This window comes from Monodon monoceros, unplaced genomic scaffold (assembly GCF_005190385.1).
Source record: "Monodon monoceros isolate NGI ecotype Baffin Bay Population unplaced genomic scaffold, NGI_Narwhal_1 Super_Scaffold_5, whole genome shotgun sequence".
Taxonomy (NCBI): domain Eukaryota; kingdom Metazoa; phylum Chordata; class Mammalia; order Artiodactyla; family Monodontidae; genus Monodon; species Monodon monoceros.
The window spans coordinates 22,285,527-22,305,169 of record NW_021703782.1 but is presented as its reverse complement, the minus strand read 5'-3'; positions in this window follow the sequence as shown (position 1 = coordinate 22,305,169).

Below are 19,643 nucleotides of genomic sequence, written 5' to 3'. Positions count from 1 at the left end.
AATTTCCAAAAATTGATTTTTGAGCTGAAAGATACTGTTACTCAGAGCTATCTTTTAAAATGCTGGTTTAGAGTTTTCTTGCAAGAAAGTTATTAACTAGCAATTTTAAAAATTCGCTTCAATGTTTAAAAGAGGTAAGGTGTTTGTAATAGATTCTTTAATCATGTTAAAAAGTTAGCCTCCTTCCTCAGTACTGTCCCTCCCTGCCCAGCCCACTTCTTTTAACAATGCTGGCAGTTATCTCCCACAGTTTAAATGATATGCTCATCCTTCTATTTTAAGTTTCAGATGTTACTTATTTACTATCCATCAAGAATTATGGACATTTTCTCCCTTGTACTATCATTACTTGCTCCACCACCCTCCTCTTCCTATTCTTCCTGCCAAATATGATAGTTATATTATATTTTGTTATTTTATTGATTGTTTTAAAAAACGTACTTAAATCTCTACTTCCTACTTTAACAACTTTACAGGGCATCTTGCCTCCACCTAATATGAGATAAAGACGTTAGTGTCTTTATCTGATTCCTTGCTCCATTATCCACCTAATTTTTGTCTGTTACATTTTTACATTTAGTATATCAAAGTTGGCAACATTTACATTGTTTTGCCCAAATTTCTATGTGTGACCATAATTGACACTAAAATTTGAAAAACAATCGCCTTGACATCATAAGTTTTATGGCATTTTTGTTCACTATTTAGGCCAAGTGGTATTGCCAAGATCACATATTTTTCTCTGTTGGATTCTGTGTACTGTTTAGAAGAAAAATATTCCTGCTCAAAAATCAAATGCAGTTTCTTTTGTTATTTCTCATCAACTGCTTTCTATTTGGACCATGAATATATTTAGAGCTTTTGTTTTTTCCCTAGAGTTTCTATTGCCTTTTTTTCCTTTCTAAAAGAACAATGTATTTCATTTATCATTTTTTTTTATTTCTTAAATATTTATCTGACACCTGTTTTGTCAGGCAGCTTTCTGAGAATAAAAATGCAAATAAAACAGGCCCAAATCTCTGTCCTTCCATTCATTCTACTAGTGGTAAATGTAAATAATAAACGAAGAAGTAAAATGAATGGCAGATAAGCAGGTAAGTTGTGGAGAAATATACAGCAGGCAACATCTAGGAAGTGCCATGCTGGGTTGGGGAGTCTGCAATTTTCGATATGGTGATCAGTGAGGCTTCTTCTGGAATGATTTGCTACTCATTCTTGTAGTTAGAGATTCACTGCTTTCACACTTATTCTGATTTCCATGGGGTCAGAAACCTGCACTGAGTCCACTGCCCTGCCCTAGAAGCCCTTGTCCTGGCCCCTCTCATGTTGTCCCAGAGCCCAGCTCTGGTTTCAGAACAAATTATTTGGCCCTGGCCTGGCAAGTCTGAGGGCTGGGCAGAAGCCAAGTGTCTTTTAGGTGACACTGTCCCATTTATCCCGGGCCTTTCAACCTGGGTTTGACATCTACATGGACATTGGCAGGGTAAGGAGTATAGAGCAGCTGTTCATGCTAGGCATTGGCTGGGATAAAGGATGCTTTTGCTAAACTAGTTTCAGCCATGATGAAACAGGTAGTTTTCTGAGATATGGTAGGTGAGGGTAGCGATTTGGGTATGGTATCAAATTCATGTAAAATTGTGTTCATTTTTCCTCTTTCATGGATCATAAACACTGTTTTAGTGTCAGAAAACATTTAAAGTGCCAACCTCATGGATGTTGTAGATGAATGGATTATGGGTTCACAGTGCTTCAGAGTTTCTTTCAGGCAATAATGCTTTCTTTCAGAAAAAAGAAATGGCATGATGGAGTTATCATGGTGATTTCTATTTTTTTACTTGGTAATTTCCATATTCTCCACATTCTATTTAATAAACACAGCTTATTTTTATAATCAGAGTAGGACTAAATTTAAACAAAAAGGACATTAGATCTGAATAAGTAGGAGACAGGCATATATGGTCCTTTGTTACTCATGAAATTTCATCTGACAGAGTTTGAATCTATGTTTAATTCAATAAAGTAACACACTTTTCCATGATGTCCCAGAAAGTAGAGAAATTAAAGAAAAATAGACTCAGTTACTAGGGAACATTCTATATAACTTGTCTGAACAAAGTGGCCTTTAGTTTGTTTGAGTTTTAGGTAATTACAAAACAACATGGGTAAGTAGAAACCAGGGCCCCCGGATCCCTTCTTCATAAGCCAGGGCATAGTGGACAGTGTGGGTGCTGCTTGCCCAGCAATTAAATTATCGCTGGCCTGGGCAAAGCTCCGTAGTTTATATGTGTTCAGAAGATTACTGTTCCCTCCCTTGAAATGTTTTACTTGTTTTTTCAGAAGTGCCACATGGAGACAACGAGGCCCCTGTCTTCTTGGTTTTCCAAATTAACAGGTATCTTAAGGAGGCAGAACCCTATACTCTGTGTGTCACTGTTGGTATTTAAGGCCACAGACCTTGGATGGTGACGGCAGATTACACGGCCATCCCTTGTTACTTGTGGGTGTGGACAGTGTGCTCTCTTGCAGAGAATGACTCACTGCGGGTTTTACTATCTCTGAGCTGGGAAGTGACTCAGGACTCTGAAGGATGCTCCCGAGGCAGGAAGCATCCGCTGCCCTGTGGACCTTTGGAGGGATGACATGAATCAGAGAGTGGGTTCCCACATGTCCTGCTCGGCCATCATAAACCATTGGTCCAGCCAGTGCCTTAGATGGAGACGGGTTCTGCTCTGTGGCTCCTTCCTAGCTGTTGAAGTGGTTCTGACCAAATGATCCATCCTAGTGTGACATACATGCTCCACCTCGGCATTCTGAGGGGAAAAATCCTAAAGTGGAGACAGACAGACTAAAGGACTTGCCCAAAGTCACGCACATTGTGATGGGAACCCGGGGTGCTCGGCTCCCACTCTGGAGCCTTCCCCTCTGCAACTTGTGTGCCCTAAACTGCAGGAGGAAGTGAGGATGGTGGGGGGAGAGGGAGCAGGGCAACTGTGAAGTGCGAGGAACTTCAGGGCAGACTTTTCTTATTGCAAAACCCTAATTATAATGTTCTGTACATTTTTTTTTTCTATTCAAGTGAGAAACTGCACAGGGCAAATATCGCTTCTGAGACTTTAAAACGATAGCAGCAAGTTGTGTGATTCTCAGATAAACTGCATGGGGATCCCTGACCTCTGCCTACAATCCCTAAGGAGAGTTTGGGGTCACCTTTCCAAAGCAGCAGCAGTTTATAATATGAAAAGTATCTCTACATTATAAGTACCTGCATGGAGAAGTGAAGAGCTTTCTCTAAACAGGAGACAATGTGAACCTCACCTGTCACTAAGGTAAAAGCTCCCTGAGTACAGCAATGAGCGCCATCGTGCCAGCCACATAACAGGTACTCAACAGACAGTTTTGTTTGGCTGTCCATCAGTGTTCTTCAAGATATCAATAGGAGTTTCAGAGGACAAAGGTGTCTGGGAGCCCAATTAGCTTGGGGAACACTGGAGTAAACGGTAAGCAGGGTTTTTGCCTGAGGTCTTTCTAGCGTCTGTAATGTGCTGGTGGGTGTCACAAAGCCGCAGACAGAGAATGTCTGTGTATTCCTGACCACCCATGCTTGGGAGGAGAGGACAGATAGTTTTTAGTAATGGAAAGAGGTGGGGTTTTAGAGTTAGAAGACATAGACTGGAACTTGCCCCTTATCAACTGTTGTGATATTGGAAAGTCACTCCTGGGTACCCATTTGCCCATCTGAGTAAGGGAACAGTTGTGGCAATGATATGTAACTTCTACTCAGCCTCTGGTAGAATGCCTAGAACAAAGCAAGTGTTTAATACATGATAACTCTTGGAATTGTAAGTGGAAGACTGGGTCCCAGAGACTACCAAGTGGTCCAAGGTCACCCAGCTTTGTCCTTGGTTTGCTTGTCTCCCCCAGTATTCTTTTTACTGCACTATGCTGATGGATAATAGAAATTATACACAGACATGTTTCTCACGTACGTATAACAAATTAAATAGAAGTTGCCAGATGTTTCCGTATCACAGAAGAATGAAGTTAATGGATGTATATCAGGGCTCAAACTTAAGATTTAAGGAGAGATTGCTGAACATGAGCAGACATAAAAGCTGTCTAGGTTGGTATTTCAGCATTCCAGTGCAGCCCATGCCATTTGGTCACATCTGGTCTCCATCAGGCCTGAAGTGTTACATAAATACACGCCTGGTTTATAGGGTGAGGATGCCCTATTGAGACAGCCCAGGATTTGTTCTGTGTAAGCCCTGTAGGGGGTCCAGAAGGCAGCCTCACAGCCCTGGGCAACACCCTCTCAAGGAACAGAGCTCTCTGCTCCCCAGTGCAGCTGGGGCAGGGACAGCACACAACTGTGTCCATCCATTCCACCTGCCCTCCCTCATGTCAAACACACCTGAAGTTCAGCCTTTTGGTAGAAAACTCTGGGTCCAGACAGCTGCTGGAGCTCAGTTCTGAACTTAGAGAAAAACAAAATGCTTCAATGATCCTGTGGGCTCCATCCATCCATCCATCCATCCATCCAATTCATCTATTATCCATCCATCCATCCATCCACCCATCTATCCATCCATCCATGCCCATTCCATCTACTTATTCAATGAACATGAGCTCTTTCCATGTGCAAAGTACTATTCTAGGCACAGGGAATCCAGCAGCAAAGAAGTTAGACATGGGGCTGACCCTTGTGCCCAATTCCAGAGTGAAAAACCCACATTAAGTCATTGCACAATTATTCGTTGGCCAGGATGATAAATTCCCAGAAGGGGAATTACAGAGTGTAATGTGAGATGCCTCCTAACTGAGAGGCCAGAAAAAGCTTCCATGAGCACAGAGGACGTGCAGTGGGGCGGCCTTGAAGCCCAGGCTGCAGTCCCTGGATCCACTCTGGCCACTTGGTTTTTGTGAGGTCGTTTTGTTTTCTCCAGTCCTGCTGGTTTGACTGTTAATTCTTTTCCGAAGAGCCTCCCAAACAAGGCTATCCTTTCTCTAGACAAAACTATTAAAATGATCCTGGTATCAATTTTCCTAAGCAATCTAACTAAAGAGTTGAATTTCATAAAAGCAAAGTCCCTTATACCACAGTGAAGGAAGAAGAAAAAGTAAGGATTCCTGTACATCACTGCCCAAGGCAGGAGTCCTTTGTCCTGATGTCTCCTAAGCCTCTGCTGAAGGCATGAGGACCACGGCCTCAGCACTCTGTGTGTTTTGCTTTTTTTTTTAACATCTTTATTGGAGTATAATTGCTTTACAATGGTGTGTTAGTTTCTGCGTTATAACAAAGTGAATCAGTTATACATATACATATGTCCCCATATCTCTTCCCTCTTGCACTTCCCTCCTTCCCACCCTCCCTATCCCACCCATCTAGGTGGTCACAAAGCACCGAGCTGATCTCCCTGTACTATGCGGCTGCTTCCCACTAGCTATCTACCTCACATTTGGTAGTGTATAGATGTCTGTGTCGCTCTCTCACTTTGTCCCAGCTTACCCTTCCCCCTCCCCATATCCTCAAGTCCATTCTCTAGTAGGTCTGCGTCTTTATTCCCGTCTTGCCCCAAGGTTCTTCATGACCATTATTATTTTTATTTTCATATTCCATATATATGTGTTAGCATATGGTATTTGTTTTTCTCTTTCTGGCTTACTTCACTCTGAATGACAGACTTTAGGATATGACCCAGCAATCCCACTACTGGGCATATACCCTGAGAAAACCATAATTCAAAAAGAGTTATATACCACAATGTTCATTGCAGCTCTATTTGCAATAGCCAAGACACAGAACCCCTGTGTTTTATGCCCCTGCTTGCCAAGCCTGATCCAGATAAGCCACAGAGGAAAAGACATCTCCCTGTTCCTTGCTGGGAGGGGGAGGGCATGGTGAGAAGCAGAGCCACTTCTCGCACACACACCTGAGGCAGTGGTCTTGTTGCTCATGTGCAGTGGCCTGAGTATCGCCAGGCAGGGCTCAGCCTTCTTCTCAGATGGTTGGCTGTAATTATACATTGGAGGTAATCGCACTGGCCTTGTTTCTGCTCTCTGTAGCTTTGCCTGGATCTTCAAGAAAGGGAGCCTCTGGTTTTGTGCTACTGTGTAATTTCTTCGTTGGGAAATGCTTCTTCGGCTACTCCCAAACTGGTAACCTGTGCCCTGGTAATTCTGTGCACTCATTTCCTCGTGTACAGAATAGCAATTACACAGCCAGAGGGCGGCTGCTGGTGGGTTTATTCTTTGTGACGTGCATTTTGTGAGACAGAGGAGAGGTCCTCTGTCTTCCGAAGGCAACTCTTAAAATAAATACACCAGACTCCTCCCACGATTATCTGCATGGGAAGAAGGAAGCCACTGTGTCTAACATGCTTTGGAGCATCAGTCAGCGGTGCACACAGGGAAAGATACGAAGGAGCAAGGGAAGGTGGTGGAAACATTGGAGTTTGTTCCCAGGTGAGGTATGCTCAGGGCCTCACTCCCTGCAGGCAGAGCCAGGGACAAGCTGTGCCCCCAGTTGTTTTTTAGTTTTTGTTTTTTTGCTGTACGTGGGCCTCTCACTGCTGTGGCATCTTCCGTTGCGGAGCACAGGCTCCGGATGCACAGACTCAGCAGCCGTGGCTCACGGGCCCAGCCGCTCCGCAGCATGTGGGATCCTCCTGGACCGGGGCACGAACCCGTGTCCCCTGCATCGGCAGGTGGACTCTCAACCACTGCGCCACCAGGGAAGCCCGCTTCCAGTTTCTTTTAGAGGTTAACAAGCAATGATTTTCATCCAAGAGTCGTGACAAGACACTAGTGTGCATGAAGGTATTTGCAGGACAAAGAGCCTCAACGCATGTGCTGTGCCAGATATTGACAGTTGGATCCTGAGGTCTTTGCAAGATACTGCATAAGCGAAGAGAAGTGAGGTGTTCTTGAGAATCAGAGCTGGGAGGCACCTTTGACACTCAAGCCTTAATTTAGGGGGAGAAAGCTGCATCGTCCAATGTGAGTAAACCCCATCCCCGTGCCCCACCCTTCCCAGCACCCCTTTAGCTGGGGGCAGTGAAGGTGATTCCACAGCTCATCCCCATGCTTCTCTGAGACCATGAAACAAGGAACTTTCATTTGGGGTTTGAAATCTGAGAGCTGGAAAGGACCCTGTGCTTTCTCCTCATAGCGAGATGGCGCACATACAGAGAGGTTGCCAAGGTGCCCTCCTTGGGCCCCGCCTCTGGGATGTGGGCTTGGTAGTGTTTGCTCTGTTGTGTGGGGGTGACCAGGGCTGGAATGCAGTTCCCCTGTAGTTGTCAGGATTGGTGCTTCTCTAGTGCCTGTTCTGTAAAGTCTTGTGCTAAAGATGAGTGATCACAAACAAAGTGAGACTCGGACAGGGCCTGCTCCCAAAGCCTCCTTCCCAGCTCTGTCTTCTCCTAAACCAAACCTGCAACTTTAGTGAAAACTATCTTTTAACCTGTAAGCTCTCTCATGAGCTCTCATTATCCTTCCTCTTCATCCTTCCTCTGCCTTTCTCTCTCTCCGTCTCCATGTTCCATAATTCTTAAAATTCTTGACGTTCTGTAGCCTTTCTAAAATTTCCAAGGATTTGCATTAAATGCAGCCTCAATATTTCCTTTATTAACTTGGGCTCCATCTCTATGTTAAAATGGCCAATTATTTCTCCAATTGACAAAGAAAGAGCGGATAGAGGAGCTGCTTAAACCCAGCCAGTGTTGTTTTGTATCTATATACTGTCAACTTTAAAGTTTGTTTTTCAAGGTAACATTTTGGTTTGCTTTCTACACTTAATATCCTCTCCAAGTCATTTTGATCAACTCTGACTCATAGATCCTGTCCTAATTTTACTGAACCACTGTTTCCCCATTGGTTCAGTTGATGAGCCCGTGGGGATTTCTCAGAGTGAGGCACTCAGACCTGAGTGTTCAGTTGTCTTTACCAGAAAACAGACCTGATTATACTGAAAGCACATGTGCATACCCATCAAGGTTCTCCCACTTACTCGACCTATGGGACAGCCCAGGGAGCGGTGGGAAAGAGAGGAAAAGAAAAACAAACCTGGGGCTTAATCTGGAGACTCAGGCAGGGAAACATGATGATGCCAAAGGATGTGACAAGTGAGTCTTAGAAGGTAACCTCACAGAGGGGTGCAAGGCTTTGTGTCTGTGTGTGACTCCAAACAAGTTTTACAACAGTTATGTTTTAACCCCAATAAGCAGCTAGGGCAGTGGGTCATGACTTTTGAGTTTCATGGATCAGCAATTTTTTTTCAGTTTTATTGAGATGTAATTGACATACAGTACTGTATAAGTTTAAAGCGTACAGCATAATGACTTGGCTTACATATATTGTGAAATGATTTCCATATAAGTTTAGTGATGATGGATCAACAATATTTTAAAAAGAAGTTCATTGGGGCTTCCCTCATGGCGCAGTGGTTAAGAATCCACCTGCCAATGCAGCGGACATGGGTTCGAGCCCTGGTCCGGGAAGATCCCACATGCCTTGGAGCAACTAAGCCCCTGCACCACAACTACTGAACCTGTGCTCTAGAGCCTGCGAGCCACAGCTACTGAAGGCCTCATACCACAACGAAGAGTAGCCCCCGCTTGCTGGAACTAGAGAAAGCCCACACGGAGCAACGAAGACCTAACGCAGCCAATAATAAAATAAAATTTAAAAATTTTTAAAAAGTTCAAGCAACAAAACTGCTTTTTATTATCATCCTCAGTTCCTAAGAGAAGACAGTTTAACATGCCAAAATATAGGAAGTGCATAATTTCAGAATGATAAACAGTCTTTAAATAGATAAATTTATCTTTTTGAAAAACTAATGCATTGTCCATATTTCTCTGGTTTTATTATGAACTCATAGTCATTGCTGACCACAACTGGTCCTGTACTGGATCATTGGCCTAGAGCAATGAGGGGTCTCAACTTCAGTGCTAATAATGCCAGTCAATGGTTTGTTACTGATTGGAACACTGTGTTGGAAAGGATTCTCATGTGGGGCTCAGGCTCTACCATTATTAATTAGCAACATATGACACGGGCATTACAGTGATTTTGAAATATGTTGACAAATCCTTTGCGTTTCTCTCAGTGAAAGGTGGAGTCCCCGTGAATGCCGGCCAGACTCAGCAACTTGCTTCTGACAAATAGAATGTGACTTTTGAACACTCACATTTGGAACCCAGCCACCATTGTGTGAGGAAGCCCACAGCACATAAGGAGGCTGTGTTCTAACCTATAGCCCTGGCTAAGGTTCTAGCCAACAGCCAAAACCACCCAATGGCCACGGGAGCGAGAAGCTTGCAGATAATTCCAGCAGCCAGTACCAAGCTGCCCTAGCCGAAAACAAGTGAAGCATAGATAAGCTTCCCTGCTCATATTGAAGATTTGTGAGTGAAAAAAATGTCAGTGTTTCAAGTCACTAGTTTTGGGGGTGGTTAGTTATGCAGCAGTAGAGAACCAGAACAATCACAGGATGAAAAGCAGCAGAAAATACTTATTACCGTCCTTATTCTAGAGCACCTGAAATTAAAATAAACAAACAGTCTAAGTTACTTTTCTTCTGTTAATCTATTCCTATTTTCAGTTGGAAATTTAAAATTTAAATGTGTCTTATCTATGTCTATGAAGAAAGGCCAAGGTCATATTGATTTCAGTAGGTTACACTCAAATTGACCAATGTTCTGTGTTGAGTTCAACTTCTGCCAACCCCTCTGAAAAATGGTGCAGGGTGACCACGGCAACCTCAACATGCTCTGGAGACAGAGGAGAAGGGAGATCAGGAAGCGGGACCTCTCAGGACCCTTGCCCGCTTCCCAATGCCCTCCACGTCAGAGATTGTCACCAGCAACTGCATTCTGCTTCCCAGTGGGTTTGACCAGGAGAATCCAGCATGAGATTAAATTGGGGCCTGAGAATTTCAGAATTCAGAAGAGAGGAGTCCTACATCCAAACACCCAGGGAAGAGCTCCCAGGCTGACCTTTCAGACAATTTTAATGGCCCTTTCCTGCAGTTCAGCCATTCCTCAGACATTCCCTCTCTCCAATGACACGTACTGACAAGTGTGAAATGTACCATGTGTGATTATTCCTCTGTGTGTGTGTGTGTGTGTGTCTGTGCGTGCGCATGCACATGTGTGTGTATCTGGTCAAGCTGGTACCCTCATTAGGTGCTGAGTGTATAATGACAGAGGTCCAGTCTTTTAGGACTCAGAGTGGACATTCTCAGACATAAATGGCCTAATTTGAGTGCAACATAGCGAAAACAGGTGAGTGTCTGAGGACAGCATTCCGGAGAGCACACATTCAGTGCTCCTTTCTTACAGATGAGCTGAGTGAGCCAGGAGGAGGTACCAGGGAAGATGGGGGGCTGTGGCTGGGACGCCCACCTGCACAAGAGCACAGAGGCTGGGAGCAGCTCTTTACGGCCGGGAGCAGGGACCCTCACGGCCTGCAGTCCATCATGCAGAGACCACAGTGAGAGGGGAAGGGTTAGGAGAATTGCTCAGCCCTGGACAGTGCAGGCTGCCGGATGAGGCTGCCAGGACTCAGAAGAGGGGCTCACTGAGTCCCCGGGGGCATCCTGCTGGAGGTCCCACTTTCACACTAGGATTTAAAGAGAAGAGGGGCTGACAGCCTGCAAAAGGAAGACCACAAATCCACAAAGCATTTGGTCATGGATGGATGTTGAAACTTCTTAGTGCAGCTTTCAAAACCCTCCTGACCTGAGCCTGTGTCCCCACCTCTGCCCCATGGCTGGCGTGGACTGGCCCCCTGAGCTTCCACCTTCGCCCCTGTGGTCTCTCACTCACCATCGTGCCATCCACCTGTGCGGCAGGCCCCAAGGATGATTGGTTAGAAGTGTTCTCTCCTGGGAGCAATGCCACAAGGAAGCCTTGGGTGGGGAGGATGGGGCAGGGGCTCTTGGGTGTTAGGGTCTGTGGTAACACTGTCCTCTGACCCTCTTCCTTCCTCTCCACATCTAATTCCTAATCATGCTCAGGCCTGAGGTCCAAGATCACTTCTCTAGGAATGCCCTCCTGGACTCCCAGGTACAGTCATGCACAGCACCTTGTACCTCATACACATCCCAATTTAAATTATAGTTTTACAGTTAATGTTACATTTACTCATTCTCTGTTGAGGTCTAAATTTTAAAGAGTGCCTAGTGCCCAAGAGGAACCCAGTCCAGAGTGTGTAACTAGGTGCCCATGTAAGCACACTTGCAGAGCACTCTTGCTCCTGGGTGAGAGTTGAGGTGTCTTGATCTCGTGCACATGGGCGTCTTGCACATTCGCTCACTGAGGACTGAATCAACAGTGTCCCAGCTTTGATGGATGCAAAAGAGACAACATCCTTCATCCCGTGGATCTGTCCTCTAAACACTAGACAGGACTAGACGAAAGCTGGTCTCTTCTCTCCTTGACATCGCCTGGGGCAGCTCCAGGCTAGGGACAGAATTGAGGCTTGTGTCCATGAACAGGACTGTCAGTCAGGACTACACACATGTGCCCTGAGCTTCCTCACTCCATGGCTGCAGGGTTTCCCAATGTGAGTGAGGGGAAAGAGAGAGAGAGAGAGAGAGAGAGAGAGAGGCAGAGTCGGACTTTGGAAATCAGAGCATCTGTTTCTTTGTATTCTGCCCCTGAGGCAGTTACCAAGATCTGCCCAGTTTCAAGGAAAACAGGGAGGTTCAAGGGAACTTAGACTCCATCCCTCTTTTTTACATTGTGGTAAAATACACATAACATAAACTTTACCATCATAAACATTCTGTGTACAGTTCAGTGGCATTAAACTTATTCACATTGTTGGGCAACCATCACCACCATCCATCTCTAGAACCCTTTTCATCTTCCCAAAAAGAAACTCCACACCCAATAAACTCTTTGGGCCTCACCTTTTCTGGGAGCAGTGAGGTTCTGGAAGCATGAGTGGGACTGAACTGGAAGTACCACTGTGACCATTTTTGAGAAATACTACCTGCCTCAAATTATCCAGATTTCAAGGTGCAGTCAGGAACCATAAATAAAAAAGGCTCATTGCACTTCCCCCTGTCAGCCTTGCCCTACTAAATGAAGGGGTAAGGTCCATGGTTTTCTCTTTCTCAGTACCCAATACTCTCATGCTCTTAGTATCTCGGATGGCCGGTCTTTTCATCTTTAGAAAGAGAAGAAAATTTATATGCTCGCCTTCCAGTTATAAAATTCTATGGTTCTCTATCTCCATCCCATCTAAAACTGCAACAAATTCTCAAAGTATGGTTTGCGCTTTAATTTTTTTAATCCTGGAACATGACATCTTTCTCTCATTAAGGACCCTTTTCAGATATTGTTTTCATTAAAATGCTTAGAGCAGAGATTCACTGGGCAGTGAAGAGTGGGCTTCTGAAAGCCGCTGTGCTCATTTTTTATGTTTGGCTCTGCAACGTCAACTCCCCTACCTGGGTTAACAAGGGCAAGATGGGTGCCACCAAGAGCCTCAGCACTGAAAGTTTTGCTGTGGCCTTAGCCTTCTCCTTCAGACAGAGCTACAAGCAGGAGACAGAAATAAAGGAGAGAAGGTTCCCAAGATGAAGAGGCCACAGGGCCCACATCATTCACTGACTTAGTGATACATCAGTCTTCTTTTAGGAGCAGCTGACTGGCAAATGCCCACATCCCTCTGCTTTTAGGTCTGATTACCACTTCACGGGCCAAAATTCATATGAAAATATCATCTTTCAGAAATAAATATGAAGCTTCTTTTAAAACAAGTCAATCACACTTTCAAATCTTTAAAATCTGAAAAAAAAATTATGTGTGAAGAGGTGAAATATGTTGAATAGATTTATTATTTCTGAAGTAAATATGTTTCCATGCTGAAAGCAACTCAGATAGAGGTCTCCACACAAAATTCAAAATAGAAGTGGAAAAGTTCTGAAGCAGCTTTGCAAATGTTATCACATTAAAAATTGTGGGTCGACCTTTCTGTGAAACTGATTTTCTTTGAAAGGGAAAAATATGACTTTCCTTAAAAGTTTATTATATTTCATACTCAGTCAGAGTCCCCATGACCCAGCATCCTGTCCTGCATTTATGTTTTTTTAAAGAGAGACCTCAGTCCATCTGGGAATTAAAGCAGCGTAGCTGACCCGAGCCAGGAGAGAACAGATTTATTACAGGCTTCGTTATTTCTGCTTTATGGGAAACCCCCTCTACTGTAACTTCAGAGTAAGGGAGATGGATGAATAGCCTTGTGGAAAAGATACATACTTCCCAGGGAAGGGACAGTATTTGGAATGCCTTATTCTAGAACTGGAGTCTCCTCATGAACCCCATTCCCACATGCTTTAGATGCTGTGAGGTGATGAAACTCCTGCCGTACCTATTGAATTCTGTGACACTCTGCAGGGAAACTTTGCTTCAAGGAACTGGACCAGCCCTTAGGCAGTCACTGCATCTAAATTATAAACCAACTAAATGATGTATGTCAAGCCGCTCACCAGTCAGCCCACACACACCCCTGGTTTAAGCCGGCTCTCTGTGGACCTGTCTGGGGTCTGTGTAGTAACAGTGAGGCCCCATTCAAGTTCCCAGCACCCATGCCTTTGGGCTCGGACGGCTGGTAAAAGGTCGACGTTCAAAAGTCCCCCTGGATCCTGAAATATAAACACTGCATAATAAGAGGTTTGTTTTTTTTTTAAAAAGATGGTTTCCATCATTTTCCCAGCTGTCTGAGTTAATGGGTTGCTTCTCTGAGAACCAGAGAGATTAGCCATAAGAGGAGATACAGATGGCCAAGTGTGACCCCCAGGGGACACGGCACTGGGCCTTTTGGCACAGCTGTTTCCTGATTCACTTTTCTTCTTCAGTAAACACTTTTGTGAGCTGCTTGGTTTGGAAGCAGAGCTGGACTGTCGGAAAACCTTTGATGTGCAGGGAGAATGAAGCTGGACTTGGGTTTCAGCGATTGCAAAAACTAGGTCGAGGAACTTCTCCAACCCTCTGGAGCTTGAGGATTGAAGAGCTGGAAGCAGGACTTCGGCAGTGAACAGGGACTGGGATTTTGTGTGGGAAGGCCCCAAACCCTGTGCCTCTGGCCCACCTCATCCTCTGCCAGATAATGTTTGTCTGAAAGAATAAGTGGCTTATCTGGGACCGGTATTAATGGAAACATTTCCATTTTGGGTTTCCATAATTATAGGTCAGGCGTTCCTTGTAAGCTCTCTGTTGAAATATTCCCACGCAGGGATTGAAATCTAAATGTGAAAAAGGGATCTCGGAAGCACCTGGGAACCAGGACTTGTGACAGGAGTGAAATGGATGTGTCTCTACGCAGGCCACTGTGTTGCAAGCATGTGCTGGGAAATGGAAAGTGGTCCTAGTGAAATAGCCACTCTGGGTGAGGTTAGAATCCAGGCTGGGAGAGGGACCCCATCTGCAAGTCTGATTTAGGTGTTATTACGGTGCATTTCATGTTAAGGTGGCATCAGGGTAGGAGCAGGGCAAGCTTGGGCCTCAAGGCTGCCTGGCCAGGAGCTAACTGAATTAGTTACCCCTGCATCTGAGTGCTGGGTCCGTGCCTGTAAACTGTTTGTGGGGAGGTGATACTTGCCTGATTGCATGTCAGCACACAGAGCCCCATAGGCATGTACTGTGCCCCCAGTCAATGGTGGTTCCCTTTCTGCAGTTTCCATCGCCTGTATCTGACTCTGGGTGTCCAATATAACTTTGCATAAACGCACAGAAAGCTGAACACAATTTCCTGCTATTTTGCCTTCTTGCTATATCATTGTCTCAGAAGCATTTTTCTTTTCCTGAATCTGCTACAAAAGATCAATGTAACCCGTTCTCATATCTAGGGAATCCAGCACCTCTGCCAGCCCAGAGGAATGGAGATTTATTCTGCTTTCCAGGAGTCAGGGTCCGGAGACCTCTTGTGGCAAGCAGCCTAGAGCCTTAGCGGTAGCAGGTAGGTAGAAATTGATGCACATAGGCACCAACCACTGCAGGCCACAAAGCAGAGCATTCACAAGCCTGAGGACCTTTCAGGTTGGATGCTTTCAGGTTACATGCTGTGATTCCAACACCTTCCCTTCACTTATGCAGAAAATGAGGTTTAAAGACTTGATTTGCCCACGTGAAAGAAGCAGCTGCAAAGCCCTTCCCAAATGCTCTCTTTCTCACCTCCATGCCCCACTGCACATTCCAACCTTGGTATTCTGCATGGAAGGCCTTGAAGGCAGGCCCCACCCACCCACGCACCGTGTCCTTTGCCCTGGTAAATGTGACTGGAAACCAGGAAAGTGCTCTGGTTCTCCCTTCACAGAAATAACGGGAGTTATTTTAGCAGAGGGTGAGGGAGAAGAGAGTACTGCCCCTGACTTCCTTGTCCATAAGCATGGTCTTTGGTCTCAACTCACAGTCCCCACCATGCCTGTGTGAAATGCCAACGCAGGTGTGCAAGGCAGTGCCAACACTGGCATCTCTGCAACACTGACCTCTACCTTGTGTGTGGTTTGTAGGTAATCCCAGTACCTGCCTGGATTGGCCAATGGATGGGGGGAGGATTAGGACCCTATTCGGGGCAGCCCCAAGGTCTGTAGAAGTGATAAACCAGATTCATCCGGGAAAGCAGTTGCCCATACAAACATAATACTGATTCAAACATTAATTCTGCCAAAATAATTCTAAAGAATAAACAAATGGGAAAACTCGGTGCCACTGCCCTATAAACTCTACGCTTCCTGTCCTTGACAAGTTGTAAAACACCAAAAGAAGCTTAATTCAACAATTTATAGTCATTTTCAGAACAGATAAAATTCCTTTTCAATGAAACTTACAGGATATGAGATTTTTTGGAAAACTTTTAATTTTGAAATAGCTTCACAGGAAGTTACAAAAACAGTAGAGAGATGCCCCATGTACCCTTCACCCAGGTTCCCTTGAAGGTTACATCTTATGAAACTACAGTTCGGCATCAAAACCAGGAAACTGACCTTGGTAACTGTGTACAAGTGCAGCTCCATATCATTTTATCTCCTGTGTAGATTCCTGTAGCCACCACCACAATGGAGGTGCAGGCTGCTCTTTCCTCCTGCTGCTGCTATAGTCATACCCATACCCACACAGCATCCTAACACCTGACACCACACACCTGTTCTCTCTCTGTAATTGTGTCATTTTGAAATGCTTTATAAATAGAATGGTACAGTATTGATCTTTTGCTCAGAGATCCCTCTGCATTGTGTATCAATAGTTCATTGCCTTTTACTGCTGAGTCATATTCCATGGTAGCAAAGTGCCACAATTGTTTAAATACCACCTTTTGAGGATTTTTTTTCCCCCAGTTTTTGGATATCACAAATAAAGCTGCTATGAACATTCATACAGAAGTTTCTGTGTGGAATTTTTATTTTTCTGGGATCAATGCCCTGAAGTGGGATTGCTGGGCTGTATGTTACATGTATGTTTAGGTTTCTAAGAAAGTACCATACTGTTTCCAAGGTGGCTGCACCTCACACCAGCAATGTATGGGAGATCCAGTTTCTCCCCATCCTTGCCAGCATTTTGTGTTGTTACTAATTTTTATTCTAGCTGTGGTAATAGGTGATATATATAAAAAATATATAATATATTTACATATATATTATATGAGATATATGTTAAATATATTTATATAATATATATATATAAAATCATGTGCTTCTTTGCCATCTGTATCTTCCTCAGTGAAATGTCTGTTCACGCCTTTGCTCATATTTTATTGTATTGTTTGCTTTTGTTTTTAATGTTTAATTTTAAGAGTTCCATGAATTTTCTATGTACAAATCCTTTGTCAGATGTGTGCTTTGCAATTATCTATCCCAGTCTGTAGGTTGTCTTTTCAACCTCTTCATCTGGGCTTTCTCAGACCAAGAGTCCTTAGTGTTGATAAGATCACATTTACTGAGTTTTTCTCTGATGGATCATGCTTTTGGTGTCATGTCCATTCACCTCCCCTGAGCCTTGAAGATTTTCTCCTGTGTTTTCCTCTAAAAGTTTTATAGCTTTATGTTTTAGATATAAATCTATTATCCATTTTGAGTTAAGGTGTGTATAACGTGAGAGGTTTAGATCAATGTGTTTTTGTGGGTTTTTTTGGCCTATGAGTGTCCAATTACTCCAGCACCACTTGTTGAAAATACTGGAATATAAAACTTTTAAAAAATTGTTTTAATGTGTCATTTTATATATGAATACAGATGTGAAATTCCATTTCTTTGATGTAGGTTTTGACAGTGAAATTCCCATTTGGGAAGGTTTTGGACCCCAAAATGCAGACACAAGTTCTCATGCCTATGCTTCTTCAAGAATGGTGTCTTACCCTGGGGTCTCTGTTTGGTGGGTGGGCAGGTTTCCTGTTGTGGGCAAAATGTTAGTGGGATGGTTGTCTTGTGCTGGGTGATGCCAAAATGAAAGCTCTCCCTATGCTCAATGCTACCATCACTCAACCAGCTACTTCAACTAACACAGGACCCACAGTGGGTGCACATAGGGCATGTCTGTGTTTAGAGCACTGGGACCTTGTCTCCAGACAGTAAAAAATATTAATAAATACATTGAATGGATGAGTGACTGAATGGTAGCTACATCTATTCAATTTTTCATGGATCATTTTATAATACATGGCTTCTAATACATGGCTTAAGTTTATGAGGCAGCAGTTTTCACTGCATTCTTTATAAGGAGATTGAACACTTTTCTCTCTCACCATCAAAACAAGAATGCTTTTTGGTTCCTATTTGGAGGTACTGGTTTCTGGGTGTTCATTTTTTGTTTGGGCTTGGTCTATATTGAAAGTAACGAGAATGGGAACTTTCGTTTCCCTGGTCTCTCAGGCTCTCCAGGGCTGAGTTAAGGGTGAAGTTCAGTGAGGGTGAAGTTCTGTTTACCTCTCAGCCACACCAGAGGTACATATTGATCTGATTACTCCATCCAGTTATTTTGTTCTCACATTTCTGCCCTTTTGGAGGTGAAATCTTCTTTTGGGAGCTGGGGTAGACGAGCTTCAAGGTGGAGTGCTGGTGGAAGCAAGGAGACAATTCCCATGGCTGCTTGGTCTGTACCTGTATACAGCCTCTCACCTCCATCTGATCTCCACCTTAGGCCACAGTGGGACATGCAGGCAGGGAAGACTTGGAGTGCCATGCCTGACGTGGGGTGTGGGCTGGGGTGTAAGACATCAGAAAGGACCCTCTGGAGGACACTGATGCTGACTGCTTTTCAGCAAATCACTCAGTAAATATTCAGAGTATGCCTGCACTCTGCAATTCCATCATAAGAGCACTGGGAGGATATTAAAAGAATAGTGTGAAGCCTCACCTCATTCTACCTAACTGCCCAGTGCTCACTATAGCCGTTGAAAAACCTGAGTGCCTGCTCTTCATCTGGACTGTGTGGAACACAAGGACACTGCCAAGAGACTTGTTCTCCACAACCTTACCACCTAACAGAGTACTAAGAATCCAGAGGATCATCAATGAATGATTCTTAATTTAAAAAAAAAAAAGTGGCGGGGAGTGTGGTGGTGGTGGTGTGAAGAATTGGGAGATTGGGATTGACATATATATACTAATATGTATAAAATGGAAAACTAATAAGAACCTGCTGTATAAAAAAATAAATAAAATAAAATTCAAAAATTCAAAAAAAAAGTCTACCAAAACAAGTGGTATAAATAAATACTGCAATATTTTAGAGAAGGGAGAGATGTTTTTGGTGCAATATGGGCAGGAAACCTTTTCCAGATCAGGGACACTTATATGGGACCTTGAAGGGAGTGTGTAAATTAAGTGATGAGTCCCTTTTTCCTTGTTACCCTTGCAAGTCTCCAGAAACCTCTCCATAATGTTGGCCCTGGATTACTGCTCTATGTGAGCCAGCACTCAAGGGTTAAACAGCAGAGAGCCTGATTATATAAAATGAGTTCCAGATTTAGGACAGAATCTGAATTGATACGTCCCATGCTCTATTCCCTGGGAAAATAAAGAGAAAAAAGGTGAATCCCATCTGGTGGTGCTGGGGAAAGTTCCCTCAGAGAGAGACCAGCACCAGGGAGCGGGTGGGGGCTGAGCAAGGAAGTCATTTCCATGACATTTCAAGCTTGTAATTCCAAATCTACAGCAGATGGAGATTCTTAGGTTGCATTTCTGAGCCAGATTATAAACAGCACTAATCAGCTCAAGGTAGCCTTGGCATTTCCTGAAAACTCCATGACAGCCTAACTGGGAGACATTCAGCATTCCACTGCAAAGAGTTGCATCAGACACTGCTATTCAGAGCAATTAAAATTAAAAGGCAAGATTGGAAGAGCAGATTAAAATGATCTAACTTTTGCTGTTTGAGAAACTCACTTCAAATTCAACAATTCTAGGTAGGCTGAAAGTAAAAGAATGGAAAAAGACATACCATGAGAATATCAATGAAAAAAAACCATGAGTGGCTATATTAATATCCAATAAAGTAGATTCCAGAGTAAAGAAAATAGCTAAAGACAAAGGGGGACATTACATAAAGATAAAAGGAAGATATTATAATTCTAATTGTGTACACAAAAAACAATAGAGCTTCAAAATACATGAAGCAAACAGAACCTGATAGAAC